Source organism: Hemitrygon akajei, chromosome 1, assembly GCF_048418815.1.
Source record: "Hemitrygon akajei chromosome 1, sHemAka1.3, whole genome shotgun sequence".
Lineage (NCBI taxonomy): Eukaryota > Metazoa > Chordata > Chondrichthyes > Myliobatiformes > Dasyatidae > Hemitrygon > Hemitrygon akajei.
The window spans coordinates 176,468,696-176,484,679 of record NC_133124.1 but is presented as its reverse complement, the minus strand read 5'-3'; positions in this window follow the sequence as shown (position 1 = coordinate 176,484,679).

Below are 15,984 nucleotides of genomic sequence, written 5' to 3'. Positions count from 1 at the left end.
CCTCCTCGTTCCCTTGGCAAATACCGTTGGTTGACTTTAATTGTTGTTTAAATCCGGCGGCTGACAGGTCATCAACCAATCCGTTGCTTCCCAATAAGGCAGCGGTGTATATTAATTCTTTTTTACTAGAATATGGCCTGGTCGATATCTGGAGATATAAACACCCCGACAACAAAGATTTCTCTTTTTTCTCACACATTCATCATAAGTATTCTCGAATTGATTACTTTTTTTTAGATGCATGTTTGCTACACTCCGTTGTTGAGTGTGCGTATGACATCATTGCGCTGTCAGATCACGTGCCTTTAAAGTTAACCCTGAAGCTTTCGGATAGCTTTTTGAAAACGTCACAGTGGAGACTGAATCCGGTATTGTTACAGGATCCAGCTTTTGTTAGTTTTATTAAGGAGCAAATTTCTATATTTTTTGAATTAATACAACTGAAGGAATGTCAAACCTGGTTATATGGGACACGTTGAAATCTTTTCTTAGGGGACAAATAATTTCATACTCAGCAGCTTTGAAAAAGAAAACTAAAGCGGAATTGTCAGTGCTTATTAATAAAATTAGAGAGATAGATAAAGCGTATTCAGTTAAACCTACTGAAGACCTATATAAAGAAAGGGTCGAACTTCAATCACAGTATGATTTGCTTCTGACCTTTCCCATTGAACAGCAAATTCTTAAATCTAAAAGTTTATTTTATATACATGGGGAAAAAATCTGGTAAACTTTTGGAGGGTCAGTTAAAGGCTGGGATGGTCAGAAGACAGATTTTAAAAATTCGCTGACCAGATAGAATTGAAACTTTAGATCCTTATGAAAATAATAAGATATTTATGGATTTCTATTCTAATCTTTATAAATCTGAATTCTGATACTATTATCATGAATAGATTTTTGCAAAAGTTAATTATACCTCAATTTCGACTCAAGATGTTGATATATTAGATGCACCTATTAAACAAGAGGAGATAACCAAGACTATATCCTCTATGCAATTACGGAAAGCTCTGGGATCTGATGGTTATACGGTACAATTTTACAAGACCTTTCATGAAATGCTTATACCACATCTTCATCAAACATTTACCGAATCTATATCCTCTGGAAGCTTCCCAAAAACTTTTTATGAGGCATTCATTTCATTGATTCCTAAAAAAGGAAAAGACCCACTGGAATATGTATCCTATAGACCTATTTCTTTATTGAATGTAGATTTTAAAATTCTCTCTAAGATTCTAGCTAATAGACTTGAGAATATTTTGCCTAATGTTATCTCAAATGATCAAACAGGATTTATTAAAAATAGGTACTCACATTTTAATATTCAAATATTGTTAAATATCAATTATTCCCCCTCAGTCAAAGAATCTGAATGTATTGTATCTTTAAACGCAGAGAAAGCCTTTGATAGGGTGGAGTAGCCTTATTTGTTTCAGGTTTTGAAGAGGTTTAATTTTGGTCCGGGATTTATTTCCTGGATTAAATTGATTTATCAGGCCCTGGTAGCTGCGCTTATAACTAATAATCAAAAGTCTCCTTATTTTAGATTATATAGAGGAACCCCTCAGGGTTGTCCTCTTAGTCCTTTATTATTTAATTTGGTTTTGGAACCACTTGTTGTCGCTCTTAGGGATTCTAATTCTGTGCAGGGTATTAAGAGAGGGGATAAATTACTCTCTATAAATTAGTATCGTGTCTCGTTACAGCATCTTCATGTTCTAGAGTAGTGTGTTCCTGTTAAGTTTTTTGAATAGTGGTGGCGTGTTGGGAAGGAAGCATTAAGAAGAGGGACGCCTCACGTCTTAATAAGCTGGTAAGGAAGGCGGGCTCTGTCGTGGGCAAAGTACTGGAGAGTTTAACATCGGTAGCTGAGCGAAGGGCGCTGAGTAGGCTACGGTCAATTATGGAAAACTCTGAACATCCTCAGTATGTGCGGTTGGGAGACTGTAGGTCTGACACGGTGGTCAGCAGCACAGGAGCGCCGCAGGGAACCGTACTCTCTCCGGTCCTGTTCACCCTGTACACATCAGACTTCCAATATAACTCGGAGTCCTGCCATGTGCAGAAGTTCGCTGATGACACGGCCATAGTGGGGTGTGTCAGGAATGGACAGGAGGAGGAGTATAGGAAACTGATACAGGACTTTGTGATATGGTGCAACTCAAACTACCTGCGTCTCAATATCACCAAGACCAAGGAGATGGTGGTGGACTTTAGGAGATCTAGGCCTCATATGGAGCCAGTGATCATTAATGGAGAATGTGTGGAGCAGGTTAAGACCTACAAGTATCTGGGAGTACAGTTAGACGAGAAGCTAGACTGGACTGCCAACACAGATGCCTTGTGCAGAAAGGCACAGAGTCGACTGTACTTCCTTAGAAGGTTGGCGTCATTCAATGTCTGTAGTGAGATGCTGTAGATGTTCTATAGGTCAGTTGTGGAGAGCGCCCTCTTCTTTGTGGTGGCGTGTTGGGGAGGAAGCATTAAGAAGAGGGACGCCTCACGTCTTAATAAGCTGGTAAGGAAGGCGGGCTCTGTCGTGGGCAAAGTACTGGAGAGTTTAACATCGGTAGCTGAGCGAAGGGCGCTGAGTAGGCTACGGTCAATTATGGAAAACTCTGAACATCCTCTACATAGCACCATCCAGAGACAGAGAAGCAGTTTCAGCGACAGGTTACTATCGATGCAATGCTCCTCAGACAGGATGAAGAGGTCAATACTCCCCAATGCCATTAGGCTTTACAATTCTACCGCCAGGACTTAAGAACTTTTTAAAGCTATTATTAATGCTTTTTGAGATAGTGATTTAGATGCATATCATATTTTTTTACTGAGTTAAGTATTGTATGTAATTAGTTTTGCTACAACAAGTGTATGGGACATTGGAAAAAAAGTTGAATTTCCCCATGGGGATGAATAAAGTATCTATCTATCTATCTAGTCTGCAGCAGAATCTCCATTTGTTTAAGCTCTGTGGTAACTTTTAAACACACATCCGAAAGTTGTCCACACGTTTCACTCTGAGCTTTCCAAATTAGCTCCACAATAGCTTCCATAGTCACAGAAGGATCCTCTTCTATTTTAGAAGATTTAGCACGAGACGTCATAATACTCCAAAAGTAAGTTTCCAAAGCAGATTGGATTCAGTAATTTAAAAGGAACGGAGCCGTTCGAGAAACACGTCTACTCCATGCAATGCCAGTAGGAGGAGCTCTCACTTGTGTCATATCACACATCCAAATCAGGCTCCCAGTTCCACAATCAGCCCTCGACCGTCACGCTCTGCTTCCTACCACTGAGCCAGTTCTAAATCCAGTCACTGTCTCCTCCTGGATTCCATAAGGCATAGGAGCAAAATTCAGCCACTTGATCATTCTGTCTGCTCTTAGCTGATTTATTATCCCTCTGAACCCATTCACCCACTTTATCCCTGTAATTTTTGCTGCCCTAACCAAACTCTGCTTTAAGTACACTCAACAACTTAGCCTCTACAGCTGACCATAGTAATGGATTCCACAGATTCACCATCTGCTGGCTGAAGAACTCCAATCTCAATTCTGTTCTAAATGAGGCTATGTCCTCTGGTCCTAGACTCACCCACTATAGGAAGCATCCTCTCCACATCCACTCTGTGTACGCCGATCAGAACTCAGTAACTTTTATTGAGACCCCCCCCCCCCCCCATTCCTCTGAACTCCAGCGAGTACAGGCCCACAGCCATCAAATGCTCCTCATACTTTAATTTCCAGAGTCCAGCCCTGTGACTCAGAAGGGTAGGGAAAGGAAGAGGAAAGCAGTAGCGATAGTGCATTCTGTAGTTAGGTGATCAGACAGGCGATTCTGTGGACACAGGAAAGAAACTCGGATGGTGGTTTGCCTCCCAGTTGCAAGGGTCCACAATGTTTCAGATCGCATCCAAGATATCCTGCAGTGGGAGGGAGAACAGCCAGAGGTCATGGTACATATTGGTACCAATGACATAGGTAGGAAAAGGGAAGAGGTCCTGAAAAAAGACTACAGGGAGTTAGGAAGGAAGTTGAGAAGCAGGACCTCAAAGGTAGTAATCTTGAGATTACTGCCTGTGCCACGTGACAGTCAGTATAGGAATAGAATGAGATGGAGGATAAATGCGTGGCCAAGGGATTGGAGCAGGGGGTAGGGATTCAGATTTCTGGATCATTGGGAGCTCTTTTGGGGCAGGTGTGACCTGTATAAAAAGGTCGGGTTGCACTTGAATCCCAGGGGCACCAATATTCTGGCAAGGAGGTTTGCTAAGGCTACTGGGGAGAGTTTAAACTATAATAGTTTGGGGGGGGGGGGGGGGAACCGAACTGAAGAAACTGGGGAAGAGGTGTTTGGTCACAAATAGAGGAATCTAGGAGACAGTGTGAGGGAGAATAGGCAGGTGATAGAGAAGGGACACGCTCAGACAGATGGTTTGAGATGTGTCTATTTTAACGCAAGGAGTGTTGTGAACAAAACGGATGATCTTTGAGCATGCATCAATACTTGGAGCTATGGTGTGGTGGCCATTACAGAGACTTGGATGGCTCAGGGACAGGATTGGTTACTTCAGATGCCGGGTTTCAGATGTTTCATAAAGGACAGGGAGGGAGGCAAAAGAGGTGGGGGTGTGTCACTGTTGATCAGAGATAGTGTCACGGCTGTAGAAAAGGTGGACATCATGGAGGGATTGTCTACGGAGTCTCTGTGGGTGGAGGTTAGGAACAGGAAGGGGTCAATAAGTTTACTGGGTGTTTTTTAGGTACAGATAGGGAAAGGTGTAATAATAACAGAGTTGTCGTGATGGGAGATTTAAATTTCCCTAATATCAATTGACATCTCCCTGGAGCAAGGGATTTAGATGGGGTGGAGTTTGTTAGGTGTGTTCAGGAAGGTTTCTTGACACAATATGTAGATAAGCCTAAAAGAGGAGAGGCTGTACTTGATCTGGTATTGGGAAATGAACCTGTTCAGGTGTCAGATCTCTCAGTGCGAGAACATTTTGGAGATAGTGATCACAATTCTATCTCCTTTACATTAACATTGGAGAGAGATAGGAACAGACAAGTTAGAAAAGCATTTAATTGAAGTAAGGGGAATTTTGAGGCTATCAGGCAGGAAACTGGAAGCTTAAATTGGGAACAGATGTTCTCAGGAAAAAGTATGGAAGAAATCACAATTTTAGTGATCACAATAGCATTAGCTTCAATATAATTATGGAGAAGGACAGGACTGGACCTAGAGTTGAGATTTTTGATTGGAGAAAGGCTAACTTTGAGGAGATGCGCAGGGATTTAGAGAGAGTGGATTGGGTCAAGTTGTTTTATGGGAAGGATGTAATAGAGAAATGGAGGTCATTTAGGGTGAAATTATGAGGGTACAGAATCTTTATGTTCCTGTTCGGTTGAAAGGAAAGGTTAAAGGTTTGAAAGCGCCATGGTTTTCAAGGGATATTAGAAACTTGGTTCGAAAAAAGAGGGATGTCTACAATAGATATAGGCAGCATGGAGTAAAGGAATTGCTCGAGGAATATAAAGAATGTAAAAGGAAACTTAAGAAAGAGATTAGAAAAGCTAAAAGAAGTTACGAGTTTGGTTTGGCAAATAAGGTGGAAGTAAATCTGAAAGGCTTCTACAGTTATATTTAAAGCAAGAGGATAGTGAGGGATAAAATTGGTCCCTTACAGAATCAGGGTGGTCAGCTATGTGTGGAGCCGAGGGAGATGGGAGAGATTTTGAACGATTTCTTCTCTTCGGTATTCACTAAGGAGAAGGATATTGAATGGAGTAAGGTGTGGGAAACAAGTAAGGAAGTTATGGAACCTATGACAATTAAAGAGGTGGAAGTACTGGCACTTTTAAGAAATTTAAAAGTGGATAAATCTCCGGGTCCTGACCAGATATTCCCCAGGACCTTGAGGGAGGTTTGTGTAGAGATAGCAGGAGCTCTGACGGAGATCTTTCAGATGTCATTAGAAACGGGGATTGTGCCGGAGGATTGGCATATTGCTCATGTGGTTCCATTGTTTAAAAAGGGTTCTAGAAGTAAGCCTGGCAATTATAGACCTGTCAGTTTGACATCAGTGGTGGGTAAATTAATGGAAAGTATTCTTAGAGATAGTATTTATAATTATCTGGATAGACAGGATCTGATTAGGAGTAGCCAGCATGGATTTGTGCGTGGAAGGTCATGTTTGACAAACCTTGTTGAATTTTTTGAAGTAGTTACGAGGAATGTTGACGAGGGTAAGGCAGTGGATGTAGTCTATATGGACTTCAGCAAGGCCTTTGACAAAGTTCCACATGGAAGGTTAGTTAAGAAGGTTCGGTCATTAGGTATTAATGCTGGAGTAATAAAATGGATTCAACAGTGGCTAGATGGGAGATGCCAGAGAGTAGTGGTGGATAATTGTTTATCGGGATGGAGGCCGGTGACTAGCGGGGTGCCTCAGGGATCTGTTTTGGGCCCAATGTTGTTTGTAATATACATAAATGATCTGGATGATGGGGTGGTAAATTGGATTAGTAAGTATGCTGATGATACTAAGGTAGGAGGTGTTGTGGATAATGAGGTGGGTTTTCAAAGCTTGCAGGGAGATTTACGCCGGTTAGAAGAATGGGCTGAACGTTGGCAGATGGAGTTTAATGCTGAGAAGTGTGAGGTTCTACATTTTGGCAGGAATAATCCAAATAGAACATACAGGGTAAATGGTAGGGCATTGAGGAATGCAGTGGAACAGAGAGATCTAGGAATAACAGTGCATAGTTCCCTGAAGGTGGAGTCTCATGTAGATAGGGTGGTGAAGAAGGCTTTTGGAACGCTGGCCTTTATAAATCAGAGCATTGAGTACAGAAGTTGGGATGTAATGTTAAAATTGTACAAGGCATTGGTAAGGCCAAATTTGGAATATTGTGTACAGTTCTGGTCACCGAATTATAGGAAAGATATCAATAAATTAGAGAGAGTGCAGAGACGATTTACTAGGATGTTACCTGGGTTTCAGCACTTAAGTTACAGAGAAAGGTTGAACAAGTTAGGTCTCTATTCATTGGAGCGTAGAAGGTTGAGGGGGGATTTGATCGAGGTATTTAAAATGTTGAGAGGGATAGATAGAGTTGACATGAATAGGCTGTTTCCATTGAGAGTAGGGGAGATTCAAACGAGAGGACATGATTTGAGAGTTAGGGGGCAAAAGTTTAAGGGAAACACGAGGGGGTATTTCTTTACTCAGAGAGTGATAGCTGTGTGGAATGAGCTTCCTGTAGAAGTAGTAGAGGCCAGTTCAGTTGTGTCATTTAAGGTAAAATTGGATGGGTATATGGACAGGAAAGGAGTGGAGGGTTATGGGCTGAGTGCGGATAGGTGGGACTAGGTGAGATTAAGAGTTCGGCACGGACTAGGAGGGCCGGAATGGCCTGTTTCCGTGCTGTGATTGTTATATGGTTATGGTTATATGGTTAAATGTGGCAAATATTCAGTGGATATTTGTGTGGAATTCTGTACAGGTATGCTCCAATGAGACAGGGAAGTTATGGTAGGGTACAGGAACCGTGGTGTACAAAGGCTGTAATAAACCTAGTCAAGAAGAAAAGAAAAGCTTACAAAAGGTTCAGAGAGCTAGGTAATGTTAGAGATTTAGAAGATTTTAAGTCTACTAGGAAGGAGTTTAAGAGGGAAATTAGGAAAGCCAGGAGGGGCCATGAGAAGGCGTTGGCGGACAGGATTAAGGAAAACCCCATGACATTCTACAAGTATGTGAAGAGCAAGAGGATAAGACGTGAAAGAATAGGACCTATCAAGTGTGACAATGGGAAAGTGTGTATGGGACCGGAGGAAATAGCAGAGGCACTTAATGAATACTTCACTTCAGTATTCACAATGGATAAGGATCTTGGTGATGGTAGTGATGACTTGCAGTGTATCGAAAAGCCAGAGCATGTAGATATTAAGAAAGAGGATGTGCTGGAGCTTTTGGAAAGCATCCGGGACCAGATGAAATGTATCCCAGGCTACTGTGGGAGGCGAGGGAGCAGATTGCTGAGCCTCTGGTGATGATCTTTGAATCATCAATGGGGCCAGGACAGGTTCTGGAGGATTGGAGGGTTGTGGATGTTGTTCCTTTATTCAAGGAAGGGAGTAGAGATAGCCCAGGAAATTATAGACCAGTGAGTCTTACTTCAGTCGGTGGTAAATTGATGGAGACGATCCTGAGAAGCAGGATTTATGAACATTTAGAGAGGCATAATATGATTAGGAATAGTCAGCATGGCTTTGTCAAAGGTAGGTCATGCCTTACGAGCCTGATTGAATTTTTTGAGGATGTGACTAAACACATTGATAAAGGAAGTGCAGCAGATGTAGTGTATATGGATTTCAGCAAGGCATTTGATAAGGTACCCCATGCAAGGCTTATTGAGAAAGGAAGGAGGCATGGGATCCAAAGGGACATTACTTTGTGGATCCAGAACTGGCTTGCCCACAGAAGGCAAAGAGTGGTTGTAGACGGGTTATATTCTGCATGGAGGTTGGTGACCAGTGGTGTGCCTCAGTGATCTGTTCTGGGACCCCTTCTCTTTGTGATTTTTATAAATGACCTGGTTGAGGAAGTGGAGAGATGGGTTAGTAAGTCTGCTGACGACACAAAGGTTGGAGGTGTTGTGGATAGTGTGGAGGTCTGTCAGAGGTCACAGCGGGACATTGATAAGATGCAAAACTGGACTAAGAATTGGCAGATGGAGTTCAACCCAGATAAGAGTGAGGTGGTTCATTTTGGTAGGTCAAATATGATGGCAGAATATATTATTAATGGTAAAACTGTTGGCAGTGTGGAGGATCAGAGGGTTCTTGGGGTCCAAGTCCATAGGACGCTCAAAGCTGCTGCGCAGGTTGACTTTCTGGTTAAGAAAACATACGGTGTATTGGCCTTCATTAATTGTGGAACTGAATTTAGGAGCCAAGAGGTCATGTTGCAACTAAATAGGACCCTGGTCAGACCCCACTTGGAGTACCGTGCTCAGTTCTGGTCGCCTCACTACAGGAAGGATGTGGAAGCCATAGAAAGGGAGCAGAGGAGATTTACAAGGATGTTGCTTGGATTGATGAGCATGCCTTATGAAAACAGATTGAGTGAACTCAGCCTTTTCTCCTTGGAGCGACAGAAGATGAGAGGTGACTTGATAGAGTTGTATAAGATGATGAGTGGCCTTGATCATGTGGATAGTCAGAGGCTTTTTCCCAGGGCTGAAATAGTGGCCACAAGAAGACACAGGTTTAAGGTGCTGGGGAGTAGGCACAGAGGAGATGTCAGGGATAAGTTTTTTACTCAGAGAGAGGTGAGTGCGTGGAATGGGCTGCCGGCAATGGTGGTGGAGGCGGATACAATAGGGTCTTTTAAGAGACTTTTGGATAGGTACATGGAGCTCAGAAAAATAGAGGGATATAGGTAAGCCTAGTAATTTCTAAGGTAGATGCACAACTTTGTGGGCCGAAGGGTTGTTATGGGCTATAAGTTTTCTATGTTTCTATGTTTCTATGTTTCACATTCCTTAACACCAATAGGATCGTTGTCACTCACGTTCACTACTACAATAATTGAGGGGCTTCTTCACCCAACCCGGCCCCTCCCTCTCCAGTAGTGAAGGAACACTGCACTGGGCCCCTTCCTCACCGAGCCCTGCGGTGCCCGAGCCAAGCTTCAGCACCTCCCTCAGCACGGTCTCTTGTCGCCAGTCGGCAGCTCCCATCCACGGACATCTCGATGACCAGTCAGGTCCGGGCGGACCAAATGGCGCCTTTCACCGAGTTGATGATCTGCCAGCTGCGCTTGATGTCCGTCTCCTTGTGTGTCCCTGCGAACAGCCCGGCGATGGGAGAGTCCTCTGTCACGCAACTGCTGGGGATGAACAATGAAACACGACTTCTCACCTTTCTCCAGACCTCTCCGCATCATTCAATGCAGACCCTGCCGGCACAAACACCTCCGTCAATCAATGCACTGGGGTCTGTCTGATACACCCATCTGATTGGCTATACACCTGTGATTGACAGCAGCTGGTTCGTTCCTTGAGAAGTACAGTTACCGGCGAGCTCCGCGCCGTGTTTAGTATAAAAGGGCCTGTACAGGCCGTGGTGAACGCGGGGCTGAGATTGTAAAATGGAGAAAGGCCAGTTTTGTTGGTATTGGAAAGGATCTGGGAAGTGTGGATCGGGGTAAGTTGTTATTTGGGCAAGGTATGCTTGGTAAGTGAGAGGTCTCCAGAAGTGAAATTTTGAGAGTACAGAGTTTATATGCTCCTGTCAGAATAAAAGACAAGGAGGACAGGTTTAGAAAAATTTTGTGTTTCCATGAGATATTGAGGCCCTGCATAAGAAGGGGATGCATAACAAGTCGAGGCAGGAAGAAACAAGCGAGGCACCCGAGGAGAATGAGAAATGCAAGAGAATACTCAAGAGGGAAATCAGGAGGGCTATAGGAAGGAATGAATTTGCTCTGGCAGACCAGAGGGAGGGAAATCCTTTGATCTTCTACAGATATGTAGATCTGTAGATACAGATATACAGATCTTCATCGGTGCCCATAGAATTGAGGCAAAGCACTAGTGGCATCATGGAGTATACACAGATTGGAGGAGGTTAATGAGGCAAATTAGGGTGGATAAATCCTTAGGGCCTGACAAGATGTTCCCTTGGACCTAGTGGGAGGCTATTGTAGAAATTACTGGAGCTCTAGCTGAGGTATTTAAAGTGTCATTTGCCTCCCACAACTGGTGAGGTGCTGGAGGATTGGAGGATAGCTAATGTTGTTCTATTTTTCGTGAAAATCTCCAAGAATAAACTGGGAATTGTAGGCCAGTGACCCTGACATCAGCAGTGGGAAAGTTATCAGAAGGTATTCTAAGGGTGCTCCAGTTTCCTCCCACAGACAGTCGGTAGATTAACTGGTGATTGTAAACTGTCCTGTGATTAGGCTAGGATTAAATCGGGGTATTACTGGGTGGTGTGTCTCCAAGCGCCAGAATGGCCCGTTCCGTGATGTATCTCAATAAATAAACAAACTCATCAACATTAAAAGTTACACGTAGAGTTGTCAACTGTAAACATCGTTAAAGCTATGAGATTTCACATTGACTTTGTCAACAGTAAAAGTTCTTCAAGATACATGTATAATCATACGCTCAGATCCTTAACAATCATGTATGCAATTCCAATCAACAAACTCAAAACGCAAACTGTACCTCCCTCTGCAACTGGACCCTTGACTCCCTCATCGGGGCACCGCAGTCAGTGTGGATCAGAAAGATCATCTCTACCTCGTTGACACCCAACACTGTCACACCTCAGGGGTGTGTGCTTAGTCCACTGCTCAACTCTCTCTACACCCATGACCGTGCGGCTAGGCACAGCTCAAATGCCAGGCATAAATTTGTTGATGACACAACTATTATTGGCAGAGTATCAGATGGTGACAAGGAGGCATACAGGAGCGAGATAGATCAGCTGGATAAGTGGTGTCACAACAACAACCTTCTTCATTGCTACCATCAAGCAGGATGCTCACAGCCTAAGGGTAGACACCTAAAGTTTTAGGAACAGCTCCCCCTTCCCCATCAGATTTCTGAATGGACAATCAACCCATGTACACTTCCTCATCATTGCTTTGCTCTCTGTTTGCGCTATTTTTATATATATATTCTTATTGCAATTTATAGTATTTTTATTATTATGTATTGTAATGGACAGCTGCCACAAAACAAGGTCAGAGAGGGGAGGTTCAATAGAAACTGAGGGGCAGGTTCTCATTCTGAACCTGGGCCTTGAAGTGAACTACTGGAGGAGTTGGGTTCAGAAGGGGTTAAAAGACTCCAGCAGTGAGTGGGGCTCTCCTCTCCTCCCTCCCAGGATCCCAGCTCCTCTCCCACTCTTCTCCCCTACCCCTGTGTACAAGCCACAAATGAACATGTTACAGGTAATTTTGTTTGTACATTGCTGTGCCAAAATTGTGGCTACCCAGGTGCTGCTCCTCCAGAATGAGCGTGGCCTCATCGTGGCAGCAGAGAAGGCCATGGACTGACATGTCGGAATAGGAAGCAGAATAAAAATGGGTGGCCACCAGGAGATCCCACTTTTTCTAGTAGATGGAGCTTCGGTGCTTAGTGAAGCGTTCTCCCAACCTACGTCAGGCCTCACCGATATACAAGAGGCCACACGAGGAGAGCCGGATACAGTAGATGACTGCGACAAATTCACAGGTGAAGTGTTACTGTTTGGGGCCCTGTGTGGTTGTGATCAAGGAGGTGTAGCACTTGTTCCACTTGCAAGGTGAAGTGCTGGGTGGGAGATAGTGGGAAGGGATGAATACACAAGGATGTCACATAGGGAGCGATCCCTGTCGAACATGAAAAGTGGAAGGAGTGAAAGATGTCCTTGGAGGTGGAATCCCATCGGAGATGACAGAAGTTACGGATAATTATGTACTGGTTGTGGAGGCTGATAGAGTGGTAGGTGAGGACAATAGGAACCCTTTCCCTGGTGGGTAGGTAGGTGGATGGGATGAGGTCAGACATGTGTGAAATGGAAGAGATGCAGGCGAGGGCAGTGTTGATGGTGGAGGAAGGGAAACCCCTTTCTTTGAAGGGGGGCATCTCCTTAGTTATGAAATGAAAAGCCTCATCCTGAGATGGAGGAATTGAGAGAAGGGGATGGCAATTTTACAAGTAACAATGTTGGGAAGAGTTACAGTCCAGGTAGCTGTGAGAATCTAGCTTATAAAAGATGTCAGATAGAGACAGAGAGATGGAAAAAGGGGCGGAAGGTGCTGGAAATAGACAGGTACATTTGAGAGCACAGTGGAAGTTGCAGGCAAAGTTGATGAAGTCCATGTGCTCCGTATGGGTGCAGGAACCAGTGAAGTTGTGGATGTAGCACAGGAAAAGTTGGGGAGTGATACCAGCGCCGGCTTGGAACGTGGACTGTTCCACATATCCGACAAAAAAGCAGGCACAGCTGTGACCCTTGCAAGTGCTCATGGCTACACCTTGGGTTTGAAGGAAGTGGGAGGAGCCAAAGGAGAAATTATTGAGAGTGAGGACCAGTTCTGTCAGATGGAGGAGAGGAACTGGTAGGGTCTGGTGTTCAGTAAGAAATGAAGAGCTTTGAGGCCTTCCTGATGGAGGAATGGAGGTGTATAGGGACTGGTCATCAATAGTGAAAATAAGACAATTGGGGCCAGGGACCTTGATGTTTTTAAAAAACCAAGAGTGTGTTAAGAATCATGGATGTAGGTGGGAACAGACTGAACCAGGATTATGCAGATCCAAGTTTGGTGGGGCAAGATCAAGCAGAAACAATGTGTCTGCCTGGACAGGTAGCTTTGTGGATTTTGGGTAGGAGGTAGAAATGGGAGTTGTGCTATAAGTGAACTAGGGGGTTGGTGGCAGATCCTTAAGAGTTGATTAGGTCAGTGGGTGCAGGAGACAATGGGTCTGGTGCTCCTTAGTGGGGTCCTGTTCAAAGAGTAAGCAAAAGGGAGTATCTGAGAGTTGTCCGCTGGCCTCAGCAAGGTGGAAGTCAGTTGGGCAAACTATTATAGCATCGCCACCCCCATCTGTAGGTGTGATGGTGAGGCTAGCATTAGTGTGTGGAGAGCGGAGAGCAGTGCATTCAGGACAGCGGTTAGAATTGGAGACAGGAGTGAAGTCAAGACATTTGATATCTCATCGGCAGTTAGCAATGAAAATATCCAGAGCAGGGAGAACTCCAGAGTGGGGTGTCCAGGAAGAGGAGGAGGGATGAAGACAGAAGACAGGGTCATCAGTCCTTACCAAAGAAGTAGTCATAGATCTGGAATGAAAAGCCTCATCCTGAGAGCAGATGCAACAGAAATGGAGGAAATGAGAGAAGGGGATGGCATTTTTACATGTATGTCCTCCTTCTTCAAAGAAATGGGCTTCCTTTACTCCAGCATCAACACTGTCCTCACCTGTATCTCTTCCCTCCATCAGCCACCCCACAAGATTTAGGGTGTCTGTAGCCTGGATTTCCAGCAGCTGCAGATTTTCTCTTGTTTGCAATTAGAGCTTATGTGTCTGTCAGAATAAAATTATGAAGGTAACAGGTTTGGGGAACCTTGCATTTCAAGAGATATTGAGGGCCTCGTTAAGAAAAAAAAGAGGTGCATAGCAGGTACAGGCAGGTAGGAACGAATGAAGTAATTACGGAGTACAGGCATGCAACAGAACACAAACTATCAGGAGGGCTAAAAGAAGACACAAGGTTGCAGAAGTAGGCAAGGTGAAGGAAAACCTTAAAGGATTCTACAAACATGTTCAGAGCAAAAGAATTGCAAGGGACAAAGCTGGTCCTCTAGAAGATCAGAATGGTTATCTTCAGCAGGACTGGAAAGTAAGGGTCTCGGCCACGCTCAGATGCTGTTCCAAGCTACTTGTGCAGTTCCGCCCGGGGAAATGTCAGGTGAAACTGTCTTGAAGAACAGCGCAACCATTGGAGATCAGGAGACTTACAAGACTCCGGGAACAGCAACACCATCGGTATTACGAGGGATTACGGAATGGACACGACATAGGCTCTACAGGAACCCCTAGCGGCTCGCGTGAGAATGACAGCGATGAAACAAAAAGATTGACAACTATGTCAGATGAAACTATTGCTAATTAATGTATTGATAAACTAGTGGCAGATCGATCAACTATTGCTCAACCATCTCCTGAAGAATGAACCTGTGATTCTCAAAGAACAACTGAAAGTTGACATTGTGTTCTGTACCTCCATTGAGTATCTGATACACTGCACTGAATTCTCAAAGAGGAACACATGATAACAGTCTTAATTCAAGAACAGGGAGATTGACGGCATCCTGTTGGTTATTACTCTGCCAAGGATTTGATTCTATACACTGAAGGTTCCTCAGCAATTGAGAGGGTTTCCAATGCCTTTTTCTGGAATGGAGGGGTTTAATCAGGTAACACGTCACTGCTAATTGAAGGGTGAATGTCCCTACCTGGAGAGCAGTAAAGCTGTATGTATGGAACAGATCTGTCTCAGTTCTTCGGATCTGCTGAATGGTACTTACTGGCAGATCTACCACTGCCTCCAGTCACGTTTCCCTAGTACGAGGGGAGGAGGAGAGAGCCTGCATCCCTCCTAGTGTGAGCTGTTATGATCCCGAGGAAAAGATGGTGGCTGTCCATGCCTCTGGTAATGTCATAAACTTCTATCAGATCACCCCTCACTCTCCAACACTCCACAAACAACCCCATCAAACAGTGCAGCCACTTCCTAGATCCCTCTGTACATCAACCGTGTTAATGGTCTGGCCTTTAACTGTGCACTGTCCCTTTACATTTGATCTTTCAAACTCCAACAGCCCAACTTTCCTGGACTGGACTCAATGGGCCATTATCTGCAAATGTATTGACCCATACATCCAGCAGACATCCCAGTACAGAAACCCTGCAGAATGCCTCTAATATTCCAAATGGAAGTCTTTGACACCTGATCAACCACTGCCCTGTCTTCTAAATTCACACAGCGTAATCCACACATCTAATCTGGATGAGCTTCCCATCAGGGACGTTGTCAAAGACCTTGTAGACAACATCCACAGCTCGGCCTTCATCAATCACCCTTGTCACCTCATCAAAAAATTCAATCAAGTCCCAATAATCACACCACTTACTACACACAATGGCAGGCTGACTGACCCCAATTCAGCCATGGTTTTCCAATGAAGACCAACCCAAAGGAACATTTAAGAGCAGACGGCTGACTGGACAGTTTCAGCTGTTCATGACTATCTGAGGTGGGATCAGATTCTGCAGAGTTCACTCCTCACCTCAACCTATCTTTCTCCTCAGGTTCATCCCAGTCTGTGTGTGGCTGTTCACGGTCATATCTGCTGCTCATAAGTACAACATAGCATAGAGGCAGATTCTGTGTCCAGGGTTGAGTGAGAATCAT